Below are 12133 nucleotides of genomic sequence, written 5' to 3'. Positions count from 1 at the left end.
TATAACTTTAGGTTGTATAATCTTACAACGCGATCTTTTAGATCGCGGTACATCACAACGTATCTTTAACAACGCAAGTCATTACCACGACTTACGCTGTAGGGTGCTGGACTTAGGAATAGTAAGATTTACTATTCCAACTCCAGCCTACGTACAGTAGGGAAGGTGATGGAATAGTAAATCTACTATTCCTTAGTCTAGAGCGCCCTCCAGCGCAAAGCGTGGTAACGACTTGCGTTGTAAAAGACGCGTGGTAATGGCAGCGCAGTGTTTTGACCGCGTTGTCATGGATGTTCCCCATAACTTTATCACTGTTACAGTTCGTGAATTTCTTCTGAACCCACGGTCTATCAGTGTCCATGTCAATTGTCTTGGATTTCTGTGTCTGTGGACAGACCGCACAGGAGCCACAGGGATAATGTCCCTGGACTGCGGGAAGGTCCCACAGTGTGCCTACTGCATGTGTTTTGTGAGTTCTAGGCCTGGTGTGCACAAGCTGGTCGCGCAGATTTGTACTCCTTTTAAAAGAGAACGGCAATGGAACTTGTTCATTACCAATGTTCAATATTTTCCAATTTTTATGGACACTCTTTTATATGTCATTAGACATCGTGCTGAAAGTATTTACAAAAGTGAGTCTAGACATCTCTCCTTTTGGTTCAGGTGGATTCAACAAGGCCTCTCTGTTATTATTCATAGCCTGTTTAATTGAGAACCTAACCAATCTGGGAGGATATTTTCTAGAACGTAATTGTGATGATAGGGTCCTAGCGTGCTCCTGCAATCTCTCTTTTGTGGAACAGTTTCTACGAGCCCGCAAAAACTGACCATGTGGTAAATTGTCCCTAAGGGACTTGGGGCGGTGGCTGTCGTAACACAACAAAGAATTTTTTGCCATTGCCTTTCTGTATAATTCTGTCTCAAGGCCAGTTGGGGTGGCCACAATCAATAAATCCAGAGAAGCCAATTTGTGTTTATTGACTTCAACAGTGAAATTCAGAAACTCATTTCTACTATTCAGCCAAGTGAGGAATTCACCAATGGCTTCTGTCCTTCCCCACCAGACAACCAAAACGTCGTCTATATACCGCCTCCAAAGGCGTATAGCCTCACGGTAAGGGTTGGTTGGTGTCAACACATGTATCTTGCTCAAAACCATGTACATAAAGGTTTGCCAGGCTGAGAGCAAAAATGCTTCCCATACTGGTACCAGAGATTTGGAGATAGATTGTTTCCTCAAATTTAAAGAAATTCTCTTTCATAGCAATCTGAGCGCAAGCCATGATAAAATGTACCGGAGTTTTAGAGTCCAGGTTCCTCTCAGTTAGCAGTAATACAATGGAATCCAATGTCTCATCTTGAGGGTTCGAAATGGAGAGAGATTCTACATCAAAGGATACCAATACATCCGTTTCCATATTGTAATCTACTTCCGGCAATAGTCTCAACACGTCTTCCGTGTCTTGTAAAGAAGTTGGCATATCCTTAACCATTGGTCTTAAAAAATGATCTACAAAAGTAGAGAGTGGTTCTAGCAACGAACCAAGTCCAGATATAATAGGATGCCGTGGTGGTGGACTCTGTAGTTTATGCACTTTGGGGAGTACATAAAAGTAGGGCATAACAGGGTACTTAGGGGCCTATTAGGATGGCGGACGGACCTCTGTCCATCTGCCACCACGAGGTGGAGGGACCATCCGCAGGGGCAGGAGCGGTCCGTCCGGTGCAATTAGGATGTGACCGCCACCCTGGCGGTCACATCCCATACCTTTAACCTTGCGACGGGTGCTGCTTGAAGCAGCACAAGCCGCAAGGTTAAAAATGCATGTTTTACATTTACATGCACAAAGCGGCAGGCACCGCACGGTGCCTGCCGCTTTGTGCATGTAAATGCATGTAAATGCTGGGGGGTACCATAGGTACCCCCCATGTGCATCCCCCACCGGAAAAGACGCCGTGGAAAAGCATGTTTCAATGCACTTCGTAATTTGGCTGACAGTGTCTTGCAGACACCGCCACCAAATAGCCCTCCACACCCCGCGAATCAGAGGCGGACGGACCTGCCGTCCGCCGCTGGTCCCACCGCAATCCCACCGTCATCCTAATCTGGCGGTGAGTGTTTTTATGTGGCCGCGGCGGTAAATCCGCATCCTCCAGGCCGGCGTTGGCTTCCCCGGCCCGGAGGATGCGGATTCACCGCCATCCTAATCGGCCCCCAAGTTTGTAAAAACCTAGCTTCTTGTGCCATTATCCATCCTTCGCTCAGTGCCTCTTCAACCATAGTAGATATGTTGTTTTTAATTTTCTCTGTCGGGTCTTCTTTCAAGAGGCGGTAGGATTTACTGTCACCTAACTGCCTTAAGCATTCTGCCCGATACACATCTGTGTCTAGTACCAAAATAGCCTCGCCCTTATCGGCCGGGTTTATCACAATCTGATCATCAGAGGTAAGGTTGCGTAGTGCTACCTGTTCATTTTTGGGGGGATTACAAAATGTTTTGTCATCTTTCTCGAACAAAGCTGTGACATCATTACTCACGGCTTGTTCAAATGTAAGCACCTGTGCTGGAATAAGATGTACCGGGGGATTAAACGTGGATCATTTTTTAAGCCCAGTGTTGGTATCAATAGGGTAGGTTAGTTCCTCTCTTTCTTTTTTAAAAAAGAAATGTAAGCGGACCTTTCTGAAAAAAATTGGCAAGCTCCCAGTGGGTCTGGAAGGGGTCACCTCTAAAGGTAGACACAAAGCCAATACCTCTATTAAGAACTTTCTGTTCATCCAAATTAAGGGATCTTGAACTTAAATTCATTACTAATGTGTCTCTGCACTCGTCCCTGGTTGACCGGGGAGTTTCTTCTTGCTGCTGCGCAGACTCCTGGGTGATTGGGGGGGCTCCAATGAACTTTCTGCTGTTGGTTCCTACGCCTCCCTCTGGAGCGCCCCCGGCCAAACCCTAGAAAAGGCTGGTTGTTAAAGTTGTTTGAAAAGACAGGTGGTTGAAAGGGTCCCATCGGAGTTTAAAAATGAGGGAATGGAAAATTCCATGGGTTCAGTTGCCAACATTGTTGGTGTTGATTTGGTGGTCCACCTTGCCATTTTGACCGATAATTTTTACCGCGTCCTTTGTTCTATTGACCCCTCTTTGATGAGAAGTCAGAATCACTGGTAAGAGACCCCTCCTCTGAACTGGACATACGATGAACCTTGCTTGTGTCCTTTGCTATTAAATTCCATAGGGACGTAGCTTTCACTCATGTATGGATACACCCTCTCGTGGGAAAATCGTGCCAAATCCTTCTTAAACTTCTCAATCTTAGAGAGTAAATTCTTTGTTGTTTTTATTGGATTCTCCTGATTCTTTTTGAAGGAAGTACCCGTGATTGTGGTTTTGATCTGAGATTCCAATAATTGGATCTCTATGAGAATGGTATCTGCCACACGTTTTGCTGTCCTAATAATAAGAATCAACCAAGCACGCGTACAGCGCCATGCTATCAGCGACCAGTCTTTTGAAAACTGTTAGTCAGTAAGAAATAATCCGGGCGCGTTTGTTACTAGTAGTCAAGTGGGGGCACAATTCCCTTGCAAATATTCAGTCATTATAGCCCCATGAACTACTGCGCGTGAATGTGAATTCTTCAACCCCAACACTTTTCCCCAATCATCTTCATTACTACTCATAGTAAAGGGTAGGTTTTCCAAAATATTTGGACTTGTGGAAAGTATAGATTGTAACACTTCATCATCATAAGCTAGGCCACATTTGTCAGCCATCAATGGTCAGTGTCAGTGGTGAACAACAACAACACACCGATCGGATTGGGGACCCAAGGGAATATTTAAAGACCTAAACTCTGGGAACATTCCCTAACAATATACAACAAAAAAGAGTTCCAGAGTGTCTATAGGTGCAGTGAGTTAACATTGCAAGTCACCAAGAAGCACAGAAACCTACCAACTAACTGCGAAAGGTGGTAACGAAAGACACCCTGGTAGATGGTCTAAGGTACCCATCAGTCACCACTCGGAACCGCCCTTCATCATTTGGGATTCCTTTATGGCCATATACCCAGATGTACTATTCTCAGGAGAAAAGGTAACCAAGATTATAAAATGGTCCCTTTAACTGAAATAGAGGGTAATATGGTCTTACACTTCCTTGTAGAGGTAAGTGGTAAATCGTACGGTGACCAACAGTGTGCAGTGCAAAAGGAAACAAATATAAAAGAATAATAAAAAGTGCAATTAAAATTGGATGAGGGAGTAATGAATAATTTTATTCAGGTGTTACTCGCTCTACCAATGTTAAAAATTTGCCAAGACAGGTTAAAAAATAGCTGTCTAGATGTGGTACCAGGTCGACATGTTTCAACAATCGGTGACGTAGTTGTCCTTGCTTTCTTCAGGACCCAACAACAAATATTGCTACTGCAAAAACTAATAATAAGATGTACGTGAAAAGTGATAGTAAGACAACAAATATAAAGAAAAGTATGGAGATCACCTGAAGGTTTCTAGGTGTCGATTCGTGTCTTTTTCTTACAGGTCATGTGTTTTTCACTAGAAAGAGTCAGAGAGAAGAAGGTAAGTGCCACAAGGTTCTCAAACACATATTAACATACAAAAATCACTAGGTTGTAGCCCATTAACCTTAGTGTAGCCAAATCAAGGTGCTGTCAATCCTCATTGTAGTAATGTCCCATTATTTCATTCAGGGATATAATATTATATTCCACATGAAAAGAAATATATAAATCTTACCAAGCTTGTAAGAAGTGAAGACCTCACCCCACCTGGCAGTGGCTCAGGAGTAGAGTGAAGCACCGCTCTGTATTGGGGTAAGTAGACACGAATGAAAAACAGACCCCTCATTGTAGTAAGCCCACACCCTGTGGTAACACACTCCCAAACACAAAACTATTAACAATAAAAGATCTCATTCGCTTGATAAAGAGGTGGATACTATGCGCCATATATTACATTTATGAGCGTGCATGAATCAATTGTCTGCCCGTATCCCTGTTTTGTACAAACTGAGCAGTGTGTCAACAGATTAATTGCTCAGCCGCTATTCAAAAGTCATGGCTAGTCTGTATTTCAGTAGCAACAGTCTAGACTCGCAAAGTCAAGTAGTTTTGTTGCTTTGTTTCAAAAAACACACAGAGTGCCGTAAACTTATAAAGATCGAACAGAGCAGGACACTGATGTAAATCTTAAAGATCAGAGTGGCAAGACACTATCAAGTATAACGCGAAGAAGAAACCGTCATGGGCTTACCTGTCCGTCGGTACTCCTATGCCGGCATCTGAACCGACTGGGGAGGTACCGGCGTCACACGCCACACTCGTTTAAGAGGCGTGCCCGGACAGGTTCATCAAGCCATGTGACCCGCCGGTCTGTTTGTTGATTGGTCGATGAAGCTGCAGAGTTGAAACGGCTGCAGCTATTGATGCTTGGACGTTCGTAACCACATAGGCTTGATTAAAATATTTTAAAAAATTATGTAAACACTGGGACGCGATCCACCTCATTGTTGCTGTCATGCCTGCCTAGTCTCCGGGGACTGTACAGACGAACTGTCAGCGCTGAGACCATTCCAAGAAGGCCGCGCGGCATTGCGCATGCGCGAGGGGTTTGAGCCGGAACTTAAGCTCGTTTCCCCAGGCAATCAGCGCTTCGCGTTCTAGTTCTGCTCTTCGAGTTGACGCTTCCGCTGGCCACTTCCGTTTACACGCCCTCGTCTCAGCTTGGGCTTTGTCCTTCGAAGTTAGCTCGGCTTCCTATTGCCGTACTCGCTAGTTGCTTGTGTCCTGACTCGGGGGCTATGATTTCTCTGGTCATTCTGCTCCCGGTCTTACTAGCGACTATTTCCTGAATTCTACATCAATGTTCCTGCTCCTTTGTATTTGCTCATTACTGCCTTCCTGATCCACACGCCGAGAGTCGTCAGGCTTCCCTCTCTCCTCTATTGGTTAAGGAAGGATTTCTAAGCACCATACAGCATTCCCAAGTGCCTTTTGTTTAACTTGGGTATTGCTTCTAAGTTATCCCCTCGCTCTGAGCCGGCTGTCTTATCCCCGGTGTCGCAGTGGTATCCTTCACCCTATTTCTTGCGGACCCGTCATTTGGCTGGACTATGGTCCCGCCGGACGGCCGGTATTTGCGGAGGTAGGGGTGAGGGGTGTTGTGTGGCATTGTGGGCTTTGTGGTCCGCCAAGCGTTATCCCTTATATTTCCTTTTATACTTCTTATCTGTTCATTTTCTGGACTTCCCGGATTCTGGCATTCATCACAGTACTAAGACAGGAAGAACTGGTAAAGCGCTTGTAGCGCACTTTATTTACATTGTGTTCTTACTTTACCGTCATAGTGTTGATGTATGTAATTTTGACTCTCCAGGCTACTACTGATGTGATCCTGCCATTGTCTACACTACAAGATTTTAGCCTAGAGATGTACTAGTTAGGTAAGGATTATTCTGGACCCTACATCGTTATTAACAAGGTCTGTACCAGAGAATGAGAATAATCTTACATCCTTTAAATCCAGGCCACATTGGAGGTTCAATAGTTCATGGTCACATTTGAGTTTCCAGACGATTTCCTATTTTGTGTTGAATGACACACTCTTGTGCTCTCAGGTAAAGAGAGGTTCATATATTGATTATTGGGGATTGCAGGGTGACTGTTATTGTATTAATCCATCATTCCTTTTTAACTTCACCTACAGACAGAAGCAGAAGAGAGCAGTGTCCGAAGAGTCCAGTGTTTTGTCTCCCCCTACTTTCCTTGTTTTGTTCCCTCATTTCCCTCCATATCACCCTTGTGTTCTAGTGTTTGATAGACACAGGTGGTGTAGGGGGGACGGGTTGGGGCTATCATCGGCTCCTGGCACTCCTGAGGAAACCACATACAGAGTCCTTACAGAACGAGAAGCCCTTGTTGCTTTTTCCACCCGAGTGCCATGACCCCGGTTACCATGGAAGATTTGGCCCACATGTTGGGCAGTCTCCAGTTAGAAACGCAAGCATTGGCCCAAAGGGTAGACAATATACAAAGAGAGAGACAGCCTAGTGTAGATGCAGGAGGACCCAGCACTGTCGCCCCTGTAGTACACGTTACCACACCCCAGTCAGTTCCTTTAGATCCTCCTGAAAGATTTTCGGGTGGCACCTCTAAACTTCCTACTTTCATAAGCCAATGTCAGTTGCACTTCATGTGCAAAGCTAGTTGCTTCCCAACTGACCAGTCTAAAGTAGCCTTTGTTATCTCCTATTTGGGAGGTTCGGCAGCCGACTGGGCTATCCCATTTATTGAGAGGAACGATCCCATATTACATGATTACGGGTCCTTTAAAAAGGAATTACAAAAGATATTTGATAAGCACACATTTACACATTCTGCAGACACTGACTTATTATCACTCAAACAAGGCACCAAAGAACTCTCAGCTTATATCACCACATTTCAGAGATTAGTGGCAGAGGCGGATTGGCCTGAAAGTAAACGTAGTGCCCTGTTTTATAGGGGATTAAGAGATTAACTAAAAGACGCCTTATCTCACGTAGTGGAGCCTCCTGACAATTGCCCTGACCTGATAGACTTGGTAGTTAAATTAGATCACAGACTACAAGAGCGCAGAAGGGAGAAGGTGCGTTCTGACTTCAAACCGTATGTTTTCCATAGGAAGGCAGAAACTGAGAAGACATCCGAGGAGGTAGAGCCTATGCAGATTGGGTCAGTCAGAGGTCCCCTGAGTCAGGAAGAAAGACAAAGGAGGAGAGACAATAAGTTATGTCTTTATTGTGGCAAATCAGGCCATTTTCTAAAGAGTTGTCCCGTGAAACCTTCCCAAAACAAGAAGTCGGAAAACTAACAAGCCCGACACCTGGAGAGTCTAAGGTGTCGGGTAGCTCAGGTCTAATAGTCTCTTCTATAGAGTCCTCTTCTGTCACACCCAGTCATTTCTATGTTTCTGCTGATCTTTCTTTTTATGAAAGATCAATTAAAGTACTTATCATGCTGGATTCCGGGGCGACCGGAAATTTCATGGACACTGATTGGGCCAGACTCCATGCTATAGAGGCAAAGGAGAAAGACACATGGGAAGATGTCACCACTAGCGATGGTAGTGTGTTGAAATCAGGGCCTATCACTCATCAGACAATTCCCATACAACTCACCCTCGAGCAGGGACACCAAGAGGATCTCTCTTTTGACTTAATCAAATCCTCTCAGTTTCCCGTACTATTGGGATTCCCATGGTTACGATCACATAACCCACGGGTTGATTGGGGTACTGGTACACTTGAGTTTTGCAGTGACACATGTAAGGATCAGACTTCCTTGAGTAGGAAAGGTAAACAGCTTGCTTCTACCAATTTAACTGATGTCCCCGCAGAGTACGCAGATCTACGCATTGTGTTTGATGAAGTACAAGCAACTAATCTTCCCCCACATAGGCAATACGATTGCCGCATTGATCTTCTGGCAGGGGCTAAAATTCCATGTAGCAGGGTGTATTCTCTCACTGAGAAGGAAAATGTATACCTGCGAGACTATCTAGACAACATGCTCAAACAAGGATTTATACGTCCCTCTCGTTCTCCTGCATCTTCATCTCTCTTTTTTATTCCGAAACGAGAGGGTGGCTTGAGGTGTTGTATTGATTATAGATCCCTAAACGATATCACTATAAAGAACAGATACCCACTCCCCTTGATTTCAGCCCTCCTTGACAGAATTAAGACCACCACCGTTTTCACTAAATTAGATCTCCGTGGAGCATACCATCTGGTGAGAGTCAAGGAGGGGGACGAGTGGAAGACGGCCTTCTGTACGAAGTTCGGTCTTTATGAGTATTTAGTGATGCCGTTTGAGCTCTGTAACGCCCCTGTAGCATTTCAATTCCTTATCAACGAGGTTTTACGGGATTTGATAGATGAGTTTGTAATCGCCTACATTGACGATCTACTCATTTTTTCCTCTTCCATGACGGAACACAAGGCTCATGTGAGAAAGGTGCTGGAGAGACTGCAGGAAAACAGTCTCTTTTGTACGCTTGAAAAAAAATGCTTTTTTCATGTTTCTGAGGTAGCCTTTTTAGGATTCATTGTGTCTTCCTCTGGCCTTCGGATGGATCCCCAAAAGGTGGAAGCCATTCATCAATGGCCCACTCCCCGCTGCATTAGAGAAGTGCAGAGCTTATTGGGCTTTGCCAATTTTTATCGTCGTTTTATCGACAGTTTTTCGAAGGTGGTAGTGCCTATCACCTCATTGCTAAAGAAAGGTGTTCCTTTTCAATGGACCCTTGCAGCTGACACTGCCTTTACCGCTTTGAAAGAGGCATTTACAAGAGCTCCTATCCTACGACATTCTGATCCAGCTATCCCATTCTTGGTGGAGGCGGATGCCTCTGAAAGGGCAGTGGGGGGGGGTTCTTTCCCAACCAGTCCCTGAAACAGGAATAAGTCACCCTGTCGCTTATTTCTCACGGAAGCTCAATCCGGCCGAATTGAATTATTGTACAGGGGACAAAGAATTGTTGGCCATTATGAAGGCTTTTGAAGAATGGAGGCAGTATTTACTAGGAGCAAATCATATGGTGACTGTTTTAACAGATCATCGTAATTTACAGTTTTTGAAGTCTGCCAGGGCTTTATCTATGCGGCAGCTTAGATGGACGCAATTCTTTAGCGAATTCGATTTCGTGATTAAATACCGAGCAGGAAATAAAAATGGGAAGGCTGACGCTTTATCACGTTTAGGCTATATCACCAATGAAGAACCCAGAGAGACACCACTCATTATCACTCCAGACAGATTCATAGGAGGGGTCAGTTCTGAAGACGATTTTCTTGACAAAGTGCGTCAAGAACAAAGCTCAGATAGGATGGAACCCATTAAGAGATCTCATGATACAGTCCAGGTGGGAGATTACTACTATGTGAATTGTGGGTTAGTCCTTCCCTCTACAGAATTACAAGGCCAAGCTCTCAAATGGTGTCATTCACATCCCCTAGCTGGACATCCTGGTTTCAAAAAGACCTTAGAATTGTTACGGAGGTCATTTTGGTGGCCTGGAATGAGAAAAGACACGGAAAGGTATATACAGACCTGTCACATCTGTGCTCAAAGTAAGGTATCACATAAAAACCCTGTAGGGTTATTACAACCTTTACCTACACCTCCGGGACCTTGGCACACAGTGTCCTTGGATTTCATAGTTGAATTACCTGTCACAAACAAAGGGAACAACACGGTGTTAGTGGTGGTGGATACCTTTACCAAATTAGCCCACTTCATACCTCTATCTGGGTTGCCTACAGCTAAAACTCTGACCTATGTGTTTTTGAGACAGATAGTTAGATTGCATGGTTTACCTTCAGTATTGATTTCAGACAGGGGATCTCAATTTGTGTCTAGATTCTGGAGGGGTATATGTGCTCTTCTGTCTGTGGACGTACGTCTCTCTCTTCTAGCCATCACCCACAAACAGATGGAGAGACAGAGAGAGTGAATCAATGTTTTGAGCAGTATATCAGATGTCAAGCTCTACAGTCTTTAACAGAATGGGATGAGTTGGTTTGGTTGGCCGAAATGGCATATAATAACAGTCATCACGCATCCACCGATTTTTCACCTTTTTTCTGTACATATGGTTACCACCCTCGAATCCTCCCTGGTTCTTCCACACCAGGTTCAACTCCTGCAGCAAGTGAGTTGATATTAGACCTCCAACGCAACCATAAGCTTGCACAAGACAATTTGGAACAAGCCAAAGAGGGGTACAAGAGGGGAGCGGATGCACACAGACAGCAAGAACCCTCTTACACCGAAGGGGATGAGGTTTGGTTGTCCACTAAACATATCAGTTTAAGAGGCTCTTGCAAGTTTAAGCCTAGATATATTGGACCTTATAAGATCACGAAGGTCATAAATCCAGTGGCCATGAAACTTGCTCTTCCACAGACGATGAAAATACATCCTGTGTTCCATGTGTCCTTACTGAAGCCTGTTGCTTCTGGAACGATTTTACCATCCGCTCCTCCTCCACTGATAGTAGATGATGGATTAGAATACGAGGTGGAGGCCATCATAGATTCTAGACGAATCAGGAAACGGTTGCAGTATCTCATACATTGGAAAGGGTATGGGGTAGAAGACAGAACATGGGAACCAGCTAGTCAGGTGCACTCGCCTACTTTAGTGAAGAAGTTTCACAGACAACATCCCCAAAAGCCTAAACCTGTGCGGGGGTCTTTAGGAGGGATGTACTGTCATGCCTGCCTAGTCTCCGGGGACTGTACAGACGAACTGTCAGCGCTGAGACCATTCCAAGATGGCCGCGCGGCATGGCGCATGCGCGAGGGGTTCGAGCCGGAACTTAAGCTCGTTTCCCCAGGCAATCAGCGCTTCGCGTTCTAGTTCTGCTCTTCGAGTTGATGCTTCTGCTGGCCACTTCCGTTTACACGCCCTCGTCTCAGCTTGGGCTTTGTCCTTCGAAGTTAGCTCGGCTTCCTATTGCCGTACTCGCTAGTTGCTTGTGTCCTGACTCGGGGGCTATGATTTCTCTGGTCATTCTGCTCCCGGTCTTACTAGCGACTATTTCCTGAATTCTACTTTAATGTTCCTGCTCCTTTGTATTTGCTCATTACTGCCTTCCTGATCCACACGTCGAGAGTCGTCAGGCTTCCCTCTCTCCTCAATTGGTTAAGGAAGGATTTCTAAGCACCATACAGCATTCCCAAGTGCATTCCCAAGTGCCTTTTGTTTAACTTGGGTATTGCTTCTAAGTTATCCCCTCGCTCTGTCTTATCCCCGGTGTCGCAGTGGTATCCTTCACCCTATTTCTTGCGTACCCGTCATTTGGTTGGACTATGGTCCCGCCGGCTGGCCGGTATTTGCGGAGGTAGGGGTGAGGGGTGTTGCGTGGCATTGTGGGCTTTGTGGTCTGCCAAGCGTTATCCCTTATATTTCCTTTTATACTTCTTATCTGTTCGTTTTCTGGACTTCCCGGATTCTGGCATTCATCACAGTACTAAGACAGGAAGAACTGGTAAAGCGCTTGTAGCGCACTTTATTTACATTGTGTTCTTACTTTACCCTCATAGTGATGATGTATGTAATTTTG

Source organism: Lissotriton helveticus, chromosome 7 (genome assembly GCF_964261635.1).
Source record: "Lissotriton helveticus chromosome 7, aLisHel1.1, whole genome shotgun sequence".
Lineage (NCBI taxonomy): Eukaryota > Metazoa > Chordata > Amphibia > Caudata > Salamandridae > Lissotriton > Lissotriton helveticus.
Note: the sequence above shows the minus strand (reverse complement) of the source record.